This window comes from Hordeum vulgare, chromosome 7H (assembly GCF_904849725.1).
Source record: "Hordeum vulgare subsp. vulgare chromosome 7H, MorexV3_pseudomolecules_assembly, whole genome shotgun sequence".
NCBI lineage: Eukaryota > Viridiplantae > Streptophyta > Magnoliopsida > Poales > Poaceae > Hordeum > Hordeum vulgare.
Genome location: NC_058524.1, coordinates 334,693,973 through 334,707,873, shown reverse-complemented (window position 1 = coordinate 334,707,873; position 13,901 = coordinate 334,693,973).

Sequence of the window (13,901 nt, the reverse complement as noted above, 5' to 3'; positions counted from 1 at the left end):
AGATCATGGAGAACTTTGTATTGAAGATCCAAGAGAGAGAAGAAGCCATCTAGCTACTAGCTATGGACCCGTAGGTCTATGGTGAACTACTCACGCATCATCGGAGAGGTCATGGTGATGACGAAGAAGCCCTCCGTATCCGAATCCCCCCTCCGACAGGGCACCAGATCATGCCCCAGATGGGATCTTGCAGAGACAGAAGCTTGCGGCGGCGGAAAAGTATTTTCATGGATCTCCTGATTTTTTCTGGGATTTTAGGGAATATATAGGCGAAAGACCTAGGGCAGAGGAGGACGAGGGAGCCCACAAGCCTAGGAGGCGCGGGCCCCCCTGGCCGCGGCTAGGGGGCTTGTGGGGTCCTTGGTGGCCTTCTGGCTTGGTTCTCAAGTCTCCCGATCGTGTTCTGTTTCGGGAAAAATATTTTCATAAGTTTTATTCCGTTTGGACTCCGTTTAAAATCCTCCTCTGAAAGGGGTCAAAAACACGGAAGAAACAGGAACTGGCACTTGGCACTGAGTTAATAAGTTAGTCTCAAGAAAGATATAAAAGGCATACAAAACATCCAAAGTTTGACAAGATAATAACATGAAACCATCAAAAAATTATAGATACGTTGGAGACGTATCAAGCATCCCCAAGCTTAACTCCTGCTCGTCCTCGAGTAGGGAAGTGATAAAGACTGAATTTTTGATGTGGAATGCTACCTAGCATAGTTGTCCTTTGTAACTTCTTTCATGTGACATGGATGTTCAGATCCGTAAGATTCAAAACACTAGTTTTCTATTGACATGAAAACAATAATACTTCAAGCAAACTAGCAAGGTAATCATGAACTTTCGAAATAACACGTCCAAAGAAAGTTATCCCTACAAAATCGTATAATCTGGCTATGCTCCATCATCCCCACACAACTAATTTAAATCATGCACAACCCCGGTATTGGCCAAGTAATTGTTTTCGCACTCTTACTTTCTCAAAACTTTTTCAACTATCACGCAATACATGAGTGTGAGCCATGGATATAACACTATAGGTGGAATAGAATGTGGTGGTGGTTGTTAGACAAAAAAGGAGGAGATGGTCACATGGACTCGAGTTATCAAAGGGTTATGGAGATGCCCATTAATAGATATCAATGTGAATGAGTAGGGATTGCCATACAAAGGATGCACTAGAGCTATAAGTATGTGAAAGCTCAAAAGGAGAACTAGTGGGTGTGCATCCAATTTGCTTGCTCACGAAGACCTAGGACAATTTGAGGAAGCCCATCATTGGAATATACAAGCCAAGTTATATAATAAAGATTCCCACTAGCATATGGTGGTGACGAAATGAGAGGCTCTCAATCATGAAGAACATGGTGCTATTATGAAGCACAAGTGTGGAAAAAGATAGTAGCATTGTCCCTTCTCTCTTTTCTCTTTTTTTTATTTGGGCTCTTTGGCCTCTTTTTTCTTATGTGGGAAACTTTGGCCTATTTTTTTTATTTCCTGACATGGGACAATGCTCTAATAATGATGATCATCACACTTTTATTTACTCACAGCTCAAAGCTCAGAACGATGATGACTCTATAGGAAATGCCTCCGGCAGTGTACCGAGATGTGCAACGATCTAGCTTGGTGTATGACGTTGAAACATCTCGCTAGCTATCTTACGATCATGCAATAGCAATATGAGAGTGACGGCACAAGTCATGAGATGGAACGGTGGGAGTTGCATGGCAATATATCTCGGAATGGCTATGAAAATGCCATAGTAGGTAGGTATGGTGGCTATTTTGAGGAAGGCATATGGTGGGTTTGTGCACCGGTGAAAGTTGCGCGACACTAGAGATGCTAGCAATGGTGGAAGGTGAAAGTGCATCTATACCATGGACTCACGTTAGTCATGAAGAACTCACATACTTGTTGTGAAAGTTTTTATTAGTAATCAAAACAAAGTGCTAAACGCATACTCCTAGGGGAAGGGTTGGTAGGTATTAACCATCGCACGATCCCGACCTCAACACAAAGGATGACAATCAATAGATAAATTATGCTCCAACTTCCTAACATAGCAGTTCACTATACGTGCATGCTACGGGAATCACTAACTTCAACACAAGTATTTCTAGATTCACAACACCCTACTAACATAGCTCTTAATATTACCAAATCCACGTCTCAAAACTAATTGAGAGGAATCAAAACTTCTCTTTCTACTCAATGTACATGAAGATGGAGGTTTTTGTATCCTTTTTGGATACCTATCACCTTTGGGACTACTTTCATAGCACAAGCCAACTACCAAGTCACGCACCGCTGTGCTCTAAAAGATCAAACTGAAGCACATAGAGCAAAATTATCTAGTTGAAAAGATATAAGTGAAGCACGATGAGCATTCTAGCAAAATCACGATGAGTGCATGTCTCTCTCAAAAGGTGTGCAGAAAGGATGATTGTGACACAACAAAAAGAAAAGACTCCTACGATACAAGACGCTCCAAGCAAAACAAATATCATGTGGTGAATAAAAATATAGCTTCAAGTAATGTTACCGATGGATTGAAGACGAGAGAGGGGATTCCTTCCCGGGGCATCCCCAAGCTTAGGCTTTTTGGTGTCCTTGAATTTGGCTTGGGATGCCTTGGGCATCCCCAAGCTTGAGATCTTTCCACTCTTTATCCCTTTGTCCATAAGAACATCACCCAAAACTTGAAAATTTCACAACACAAAACTTAAACAGAAACTCGTGATATCATTAGCACAAGAAAACAAACCACCACCTCTTTAGGTACTTTAGGAAACTTGAATTCTATTCATACTAGTGTTAGATTACTTTATTCTCACTTTTACATGGCTAGTACCCCCCGATAATATCCATAGTTTCATCAAAACAAGCAACCAACTCAACAAAAACAGAATCTCTCAAAAGCAGACCAGTCTAAAGCAATATGTATACTTCGTATACTTCTGGTACCTCAAAAATTCTGACAAATTACGACTGCCTGGGAAAAAGCTATATCAACCAGCAGCAAAAAGAATCAACTCAAAATATCTTTCTTAATAAAAATGACAAATAATCTTGTGAGCGAAAAGTTTCTGTCTTTTTCCAGCACGATCAAACAACCATCACCAAGACTAGTCATAAAGGTTTTGCTTGGCTCAAACACAAAAAGAAACACAAAAAGACACAATCATAACAGAATTATGATAGTGTGGACGCAACAAAACAGAAATAAAAAGATAAATTCATTGGGTTGCCCCCCAACAAGCGCCATTGTTTAACGCCCTTAGCTAGGCATAAAGCGATAGAATCACGTATCGTCGTCTTTGGTGCTCAAACCATAAGTATCCCTCATCATGGATTCATAGGGAAATCTTATTTTATTTCTAGGAAAGTGTTCCATGCCCTTCTTTAAAGGAAATTGAAATCTAATATTCCCTTCCTTCATATCGATGATAGCACCGATAGTCCTTAGGAAAGGTCTACCAAGAATGATAGGGAATGTAGGATTGCAATCAATGTCAAGCACAATGAAATCCATGGGTACATAGTTACTATTTGCAATAATAATAACATCATTGATCCTTCCCATGGGTTTCTTGACAGTAGAATCCGCAAGATGCAAATTAAGAGAACACTCCTCAATCTCATTAAAACCCAGAACATCACATAAAGACTTTGGAATCGCGGAAACACTAGCACCCAAATCTCACAAAGCATTGCTTTCATAGTTTTTGATTTTGATTTTGATATTAGGTTCCCACTCATCATGAAGCTTTCTAGGGATAGAAACTTCCAATTCAAGTTTCTCTTCAAGAGATTTTATCATAGCTTCGTCGATATGATCGGTAAAGGCCTTGTTTTGGCTATAAGCGTGTGGAGAGTTTAGCATGGATTGCATCAAGGAAATGCATTCAATCAAGGAGCAACTATCATAATTGAATTCCTTGAAATCCAAAGTAGTAATTTCATTACTACTCAAAGTTTTAATATCTTTTACTCCACTTTCAATGCTTTTAGCATCAAGATAGATGGACTCCGAATCATTGAGGCGTTTTTCAACCAAGGTGGATTCATATCCAGCCCCATAATCATTAGGTTAGACACAAGAAAACAAAGATTCAATGGGAGTGACACCAAGCACTTTAAGATCTTCGTGATTCTTATCATGAGAACACGCCTTTTTAAGCCATTCATGTCTAGCAGGAATTTGGGCGGTTCTTTCTTTGCTCTCACTCATGGAAACACGCATAGCTATCAAAGTTTCATCCATATTGATCTTGGGAGGAACACATCTAACTTTCAAAGTATCAATATCACTAGACATTCTATCAACGCTCCTAGCCAAATCATCAATTTTGCGTAGTTTTTCCTCTATGGACGCATTGAAAATCTTTTGCGAGTTGATAAACTCTTTGGTATTACTCTCTGGATCAGAGGGTAATCTATTGTAATATCACTAATATTACTCCACACATCGACCGCTATCCAGCATGCATCTAGTGTTATTGAGTTCATGAAGAACAGAGTAACGCCTTAAGCAAGATGACATGATGTAGAGGGATAAACTCAAACCAATGATGAAAACCCCATCTTTTTACCCTTGATGGCAACAGCATGATGCGTGCCTCACTACCCCTTCTATCACTGGCTGAGGTCACCGCACGGTATGAACCCAAAACCAAGCACTTCTCCCATTGCAAGAATCATAGATCAAGCTGGGCAAACAAAACCCACAACTCGAAGAGAATTACAAGGATATGAAATCATGCATATAAGAGATCAGAAGAAACTCAAATAAGATTCGTAGATAATCTGATCATAAATCCAGAATTCATCGGATTTCGACAAACACGCCGCGAAAGAAGATTACATCGGATAGATCTCCATGAAGATCATGGAGAACTTTGTATTGAATATCCAAGAGAGAGAAGCCATCTAGATACTAGCGATGGACCCGTAGGTCTATGGTGAACTACTCACGCATCATCGGAGAGGTCATGGTGTTGATGAAGAAGCCCTCCGTATCCGAATCCCCCCTCCGGCAGGGCACCAGAACGTGCCCCATATGGGATCTTGCGGAGACAGAAGCTTGCGGTGGCGGAAAAGTATTTTCGTGGATCTCCTGATTTTTTATGGGATTTTAGGGAATATATAGGCGAAAGACCTAGGGTAGAGGAGGCCCAGGGAGCCCACAAGCCTGGGAGGCGCACCCCCTGGCCGCGGCTAGGGGGCTTCTGGGGTCCCTCGTGGCCCTCTGCCTTGGTTCTCAAGTCTCCTGATCGTCTTCTGTTTCGCAAAGAATCTTTTCAGAAGTTTTATTCCGTTTGGACTCTGTTTAAAATCCTCCTCTGAAAGGGGTCAAACACACGGAAAAAACAGGAATTGGCACTTGGCACTGAGTTAATAAGTTAGTCTCAAAAAAGATATAAAAGGCATACAAAACATCCAAAGTTTGACAAGATAATAACATGAAACCATAAAAAATTATAGATACGTTGGAGACGTATCATGGAGCAAAGTGGTCTTTGTGATGTAGGTGATGAAATTTCTCCCCAAGCCATAAGAAGAATGGGGATTGGTCAAATACGCCCCATTGAGGAACCCCTTGTGGCCGAAGGAGAAGGACAATGGTCTAATCAAGTGGAGCCATCACCCTCGCAAGCCCCACACGCTTCCGATGAACAAAGAGAAAACCCTCAACCAGCTAAACAGGATCAAGGGCAAGATCAACCACTCAAAGATAGTGATGCACCACATGATGTCCAAGTGCTTACACAGGGTTCCGAATCTGCTCAAGATCAAGATAAAGTGCAACCACAAGATCAAGATCAAGTGCAACCACAAGATCAAGATCAAGAGGAGCCACAAGATCAAGAACAAACCAGTGAGCCTGCTCAAGACGAAAATCAAGTCGATCAGGATGCTGCTTCTCAATTTCCTTCTGCAACACCTAAGAGGGGTCGAGGTGCCAAGGAAGGATCAAAACTCAAGGCCAAGCAACGTGATCAAGTTGATGCTCCCGAGTTATCAAGCGCATAGCTCTAGGAGCGTCGCGCAGCCAAGATTGCATCCAAGCTGAGAGTCAAATCACATCTTATGAAGAACGTGCTTGGAAGTTTAAAAAGGGGAGTATCCACTCGTCAACAAATTTCAAATTATTGTGAGCATCACACGTTTGTTTCGCATTGTGAACCTCAACAGGTACAGGAAGCGCTCGATGATGAGGTTTGGCTTATGGCCATGCATAAAGAACTCAACAACTTTGGGCAAAATCAAGTCTGGAAATTAGTGCCAAGACGAAAGGAGGAACATAATGTCATCGGGACCAAATGGATCTTCAAAAACAAGCAAGATGCCAATGGAATTGTGGTTCAAAACAAGGCAAGATTGGTGGCTCAAGGCTACTATCAAGTCGAGGGTATTGACTACGGTGAAACTTTTGCCCGTGTTGCTCGTTTAGAATCTGTCCACATGCTACTTGCATTTGCATCTCATCATGATTTCAAATTAGAACAAATGGTTGTGAAAAGTGCTTTTCTTAATGGTCCTTTAAATGAGTTGGTATATGTCAAACAACCCCCGGGATTCAAACATACCAAGCTCCCCAATCACGTATATAAACTTAATAAGGCACTCTATGGCCTTAAACAAGCCCCACATGCGTGGTATGAGTACCTTACCGAGTTACTACAAGATCGTGGGTTTGAAATTGGGAAGATTGATCCCACTCTTTTTACCAAGAATGTCAAAGGGGATTCGTTCGTATGCCAACTATATGTTGATGATATTATTTTTGGTTCTCCTAACGAATCTTTCAATGAAGAATTTGCCGCACTAATGACCGAGAAATTTGAGATGTCAATGATGGGTGAGTTGAAGTTCTTCCTCGGGTTCGAGATTAAACAAGGTTTAGAAGGAATCTTCATCAAACAAGCCAAGTACACCGAAGACATGCTCAAGAGGTTCGAGCTAGAGGATGTCAAGCCGGTCAAGTTTCCCATGCCAACGAGATGCAAGCTTGACAGTGATCCCAATGGTAAAGCAGTGGATCAAAAGGTATATCGCTCCATGATTGGATCCCTTCTTGACCTTTGTGCATCTAGACCGGATATCATGTTGAGTGTAGGGATTTGTGCACGGTTTCAATCTGCACCAAAGGAAAGTCATTTTATGGTTGTCAAATGAATCTTTCGATATTTGGATCATACCCCAAACTTTGGCCTATGGTATCCCAGAGGAGCAAGCTTCAACCTAGTGGGCTATTTTTACTCAGATTGGGCAGGAGACTGTGTGGAGAGGAAGTCAACTTCCGGAGGATGTCAATTTCTTGGTCGTTCACTGGTAAGTTGGTCTTCAAAGAAGCAGAACTGTGTCTCATTGTCTTCCACCAAAGCCGAGTATGCTGCAGCTGCGAGTTGCTGTGCACAGTTGCTATGGATGAGGCAAACTTTAAAGGATTACATTGTCACTTGTGACAAAGTGCCTCTTCTATGTGACAATCAAAGTGCTATCAAGATTTCCCTCAATCCGGTACAACATAGCAAGACCAAGCACATTGATATTTGCCATCACTTCAGTTGTGAGGATATCAAGCATGGTGATATTGAGGTTCACTTCATCAACACTGAAGAGCAACTTGCAGATATTTTCACTAAGCCCCTAGATGAAGCAAGGTTCCGGGAGTTAAGGCATGAGCTAAATATCATTGATTCAAGTAATGTGGATTGAAACTAGGCACTCTGCACCTCATTCAATATTATATCTCGTTCTAGGTGTAGGCATGGACATAGGGGGAGTGTTGTTCTCTCAATGAACTTTCCCTCCCCCCATTATGCATAAATCGATCAAGTCTTTCACATCGCCATTATTGATGGCACTTGTGCTTCAAAGATGAGCATTGGTCATGAATCCAAGGATACTTCTTCACGGTGTCATACAGTTTGTCTCAAATATAGGTGGCTCCGGCCACCGCCCCCTTTCTCTCCCGATAAAGGAAGGTTATAATATGGCTAGTCAGTATATTTTTCTTGTGATTTTTTTCTCCCATACTGACTAGTCGGTGGCCACGATGATTTCACGCTTTTCTGGCAAGTTCTAAAACTCTGAGTGTTTTCTGGAACGGTACTACCGTTCAGAGGAAGTGGTACTACTGCCAGGGGGAGCGGTACTACAACCCATGACACGAACGGTACTACCGCCAGCCCAGCGGTACTACCGCCAGCCCATCGGTACTACCCCTATGGCCCGAGCGGTACTACTGCCCTGCCCGTGACCTAGGGGGTATATAAAGGGAGGGCGCTGTTTTCTCTGCCCCATTTGCTTCTTCTTCATGGAGCTCTCTCTCTATCCCGTAATCCCCCAGATCTGATCTTCCTCCGCGGAGCTTCTCCTCCCTTTCCAGTTGGAGGGATTGCTCCCCCTCCTCCTTCCTCCTTAGGGTGCTATGGATTCCGGTACATCTCCTCTCCTTCCTCTCTTGGTTGGTGTTCTTGCTTCTAGGGTTAGGAGCTTGATGTACTAGATTCATTGTTATGATGTATGCTTAGTTTTTGGATGGAATGGAGGAGAAATCTTAGGAGATTTTAGGTCCAATGTTTTTACTTGAATCAATCTGACATGCCCAAGAGTTCTACATGTTTTAAAATCTGCTGGTTCTTGTCAAAATTGTTATGAATGTGGTTTAGATGTGGATCCCATCGAAAAATCCAGCACCGCGTGGTACTACCGCTGCACCAGGGCGGTACTTCCGCTCGGGGCAGCGGTACTACCGCTTTCCTGGTGGTACTACCGCCCCTCGGCTAGCGGTACTAGCGCTGTGCCATCTATGGCTTATTTACTTTGGCATCTTGTGCTTCTACTTATGTGTTCTGGACCTTGCCATGACTCTTTTTGTCGCTTTTTCTGCGTGTTTGTGTTGTGTGTCACAGGTGGTGGTTGCCGTCGTTGTAACTCGGTCCGTGACACCCAGTCGAACAGGTTCCGCAATCCCGACCACCCAGAAGGTTCAGTAAGTTCCAATCCCAATCCTCCAAAGCGCCATTTCTACAAGACTGCATCAAAGGAAAAGGAGGCCAACATTGACTACAACACTATGCCTCCTAAAGATTTTATGCGGCACCGTGGGATCAATCCTTATGTCAATGAGAGAGTTCAGCTCAAAGGCTGTGATTTGTTCTAGACAAAGCAGCAAGCCCTGATTTATCAAGATGTCATCCTGTCCTTCAAGAAGATCTATGTCCCTGTGAAGTGGATTGATCTCCATCATCTCCATCATCTCCAGAGGTATCCTGATTATTTTGGAGAGGCCCTCTCTTTGATTAATCAACTTGGTATTGAGGACGTCATCACCTTCCATCATGACTTCGATCCGGAGATTGTGGCTCAATTCTATGTCACTGTCCACTTTCCTAGTGATGAGGATCGTACTACGACTTGGATGACGAATGCCAGAGAATGACTGGAACTTGGATAGAGTTCATGAAGCTTCTGAATGTGCCTAACGAGGGGCCGTGGACTATTGTTGGCTTGCGCCCTCATGCCCAACCTGGTGCCACCCCCAAGAAGAAGCTGCAACATCTCTATGTGAGGAAGAATGTGCTTCCCCCTCTCTTGGATATCATGCACCGGATCTTCCGCAACACGCTGTTTCCTCGTGTTGGCAACAAAGACGAGGTTCATTCCTATCTGGTGGACATGCTTCTGATGTGTGAGGAGGGAAGGACAAAGAACACTGTGCCACTCGACATATCTGATGTGATGTTCTCTGAGCTTAAGAGATCGATCTCTCACCGTAAGGTCCCCATCTATGGGCCTTACTTGTTCTTTTTCATTAAGAAAAAGTGGGCAGAGTCCTTTCCGCAAGTGCTCTTTCCTGCTGGCTCTGGGTGTGTCAGCCATGATCCTATCAAGCTGCGCCATAAGGAGAAGTGGGCCAACACCTCAACTTCAAGTTCTGCTCAACGCATGGAGACTGACAGGGAGACTGCTGCTGCTGAGGGAGGCCCTGACTCGCATACCCGCTCCTCTACTGTGCCATCTTGTGCCAGGAAGCTGAAGGACCAGATGAAGACCCTCTTCTGCATGCATGCCAAGGGACAGTATCAGACTCATGTGGCCCAAAAGGAGAACCATTATAGGCACAAGCGTGTCTTGAGGACGCTTTATGTGCATATTTCGAGCGGCTCTGAGGACATCATCACTCTAGAGGCTGACTGGATGCAGGCTCGAGACTACCAGTGGGTTGAGTCCGACGCTAAGGAGGAGGCATGTGACGAGGATGCTGAGGAGGAGGAGCCGACTGAGGAGGATGAGGATGAGGATGCTACGGATGAGTCTGATGCGGATGCCTGGACTACCACCTTTATCCTAGGTGTCCTCTCTGCCCTTTTTGGTGTCTTGATGCCAAAGGGGGAGAGGTGTAGGGATTTGGATTTTCTTTGCTTTATCATTTTCTAAGTCTTTCTGTGTTGAACTTGGTTGGTCTTATCATGTTCGATTACCTTTCATGGTTGTGAGACTTTGTTTTAGTCATATGCCATCCTTACATTACCTTTATTAATTATCTTCATGCTCACATGCTTTACCTTGCTTCCTCACTTAATGTTGTATCAGGTCATTGCAAGGAGTACTAGCCTATGATTTCTAGGGGGAGTTTTCCCCTTGGACTGAGTGCACTGCTGTTCATAGCAGTAACCTAAATCATGCACTCATCTAGGGGGAGCCACTCCCTAGACCATAGACTTTGGGTTTGCAGTTGTATTCAGTATACTTTCTTTTTGTGTAAATCTGGTATTGTCATCAATTCACCAAAAAGGGGGAGATTGTTAGGGCCTATTTATCCCTAAGTGATTTTGGTGATTGATGATAGTACCTCAACGGACTAATCGTGTGCATTGAGCATTTCAGATAATACATGACAAAGGTACAAGACGTTTTGGAACCCCTCCGTGGATTAGAAGCACGGTGGCTTCTATGGTTCTCTTTGGTGGTTTTGAGTCGTAGGAGCCATACTATTAAGAGGGGATCCATGTCGGAAAGGTTTGGGTGGAATCAAACTCTCACACACACATTTTATCTCCACCTCTTTTCCCTTGATGCTATGGAGCCCCCACCTTGTTCTTTCTCTCTCTCTTGGCAAAAAGGCTCTAGCGGTAGTACCGCTAGAGGTGAGCGGTAGTACCGCTAGTAAGCGGTAGTACCGCCCCCTGGCTAGCGGTAGTACCGCTCCAAGACTGTAGTATCGCTCTCGTAGCGGTTTTGCTACGTCGGACTTTTTGCGAAGACTTCCTTAGCGGTGGTAGGCCCGGTAGTAGATCTTGCACTACCGTGGGTAAAGCGGTAGTACCGCTCTTGTCCTATTGGTAGTACCGCTGGAGCTTGCAGTAGTACCGCTGGTGGTAGTGGTAGTACCGCTACCCCTGAGCTGTAGTACCGCTCTGCTCGTGCAGTAAGTGGGGGTAACGGTTGGTTTTGTTCCCCCACTATATAAAGGGTTCTTACACTCCGTGAACCCTACCTTTGACCCTCCAAGACTCCATTGTTACTCCCTAAGCTCATATGTGCCCGATCTCTCTGCCTAGCCAATCAAACTTGTTGATTTCCTAGGGATTGGTTGAGAAGGCCAAGATCTAGACCTCCACCAAGAGAAAATTGATTCCCCCACTAATACCTTGTGGATCTTGTTAGTCTTGGGTGTTTGAGCACCCTAGACGGTTGAGGTCACCTCGGAGCCACATTCCATTGTGGTGAAGCTCCGTGGTCTTGTTGGGAGCGTCCAAGGTTTTTGTGGAGATAGCCCCAACCTTGTCTGTAAAGGTTTGGTCGCCGCCTTCAAGGACACCTATAGTGGAATCACGGCACCTTGCATTGTGTGAGGGTGTGAGGAGAATACGGTGGCCCTAGTGGCTTATTGGGGAGCATTGTACCTACAGACCGCTCCAACGGAGACGTACTTCCTGTCAAAGGGAAGGAACTTCGGTAACACATCCTCGTCTTCATCGGTTCCACTTGTGGTTATCTCTTACCTTTACATTGTGTATGTTATTGTTGTAGAGTATTTCTTACTTGCTTTAGCGGTTATAGTTGGTAGCATCATATAGGTTGCTCACCTAGTTATTATTTTAGAGAACCTTTATGTTGCTAACCCTAACTTGTTAAGAAAAGCTAAAAATTGGTAATTGCCTATTCACCCCCCTCTAGTGAACCATATCGATCCTTTCACGTGTCCCAACTAAACACGTCGCTCAAACTCCAACAATGGTCACTCGAGTCCTCAATGTGCATGGCGTGTTGGAACAAGAGAGTAACACGCAAAGGCCTACGTCGCGCCCCTGGTGACCGTGGAAACTCGTCATCGATCTCGTCAACCGCGGTCGAATGCAGGGCACATGATTAACTGAACCAACAAAGAAGGCCCCACCACTACCAACTCCATCTTGCGGCCTCCAAGCAACGGTGACACTGGCGCACCGGCTCTAGGACACGCCACAAGATACCAAATTATTGGCTGACCTAACCCACGTACTCCACAGGATGGTGAAAATTTAGGATAACATCTCTCGTTCGAGGGACGGGCTCGCATGCACTAACACCTCCATATCCACTGCCAATCATCCAGCCCACGAGCATGCACGAGAATCAGTATAATAACGAGAGGCCGTATCGATGGCCCGGGCCACAAATCCGTGACAACCCATATCAGCCATTGCTCTGCAACAACGAGCATCCTTGCCACCAACGATCCCAGCCTAGAAGGACGGCCAGACGATCAACACGACATATGGACACGAGCAGCAGAGACTCACAGACTAAACTCCGGGGCTCAGATCAAGCATTGTGTTGGCATGTTTCGGGAAATAAGTAATAGCTCATATGTTCCCCAATCATCATTCATGGCGTCGAGAAGTACTCACGCGACACCAAAACAGAGCATTGGCTAAACGACTACGTGACAACAACTAAGATTGCCAACGGCGGCATATGCAACGCCCTGATACACATACCTTTGTGCTTGCCACGGCATGCACGCTCCTAGCTCACTAGGATCCCACTGAATTCGATTCATAAGTGGACGGCTTTGGAGCACATTTTCCTCAACAACTTTGAAGGAACCAACCACCAACAGTGAGCAAGCCCGACCTCCACAATATCATCCACGACGACAAGGAGTTAGCCTGTGACTATGTCGCACAATGGCTGAAAAAATACACTCTCCAGCATCTCCGACAACACAACCATCAAAGTATTCATGAACAACGCACAAGACCCCCCTGTTTAGGCACAAGCTCAGAAAGAAAACAGGAGCAGGAAATCTTACATCAATGGTAGCCTTCGTGAAGGTCACCAACGACTTCGCCACATGATAGAAAATGTAGGGACGGAGAGTATATCGACTAGAGGGGGTGAATGGGGGATTCAAAATTTGACTCAAACACTGCAATGTAAAGAAGCACAAAAGTGGACAACTATTGACAGGGACAAAATAAAATGATATGTGAAATGTAACTTAAAGTGGATGAGGAGAAAATTTATGAAGGAAATACTTGATAACTCCTTTAGCATAACGTCAAATAATTTTCACATATATGATTGTGACACACTAGTACAATGTTTTAGCTATCATTACAATGAGTGCCTGAGAGATAAGGTGGATAACAGAGTTTTACCGAGCCAATATAAGACTGAAGAACAAGGAAGAGCGAAAGCTATTCAAGCAATGAATCTTAATAGATCTTACACACAAAACATAGCAAGTAATACTTAGCAAAGCTAAATGAGTGGAGAAAGTGAACCAGTGGTGCTTGAAAGCACAATTGCTCCCTAGGGTGATTATGATAATTGATCACAACATATGCATCATTGGACTAATATGTTTTTCCAAGTATATTTCAGAAAAGTTCAAAAGATGCTTTA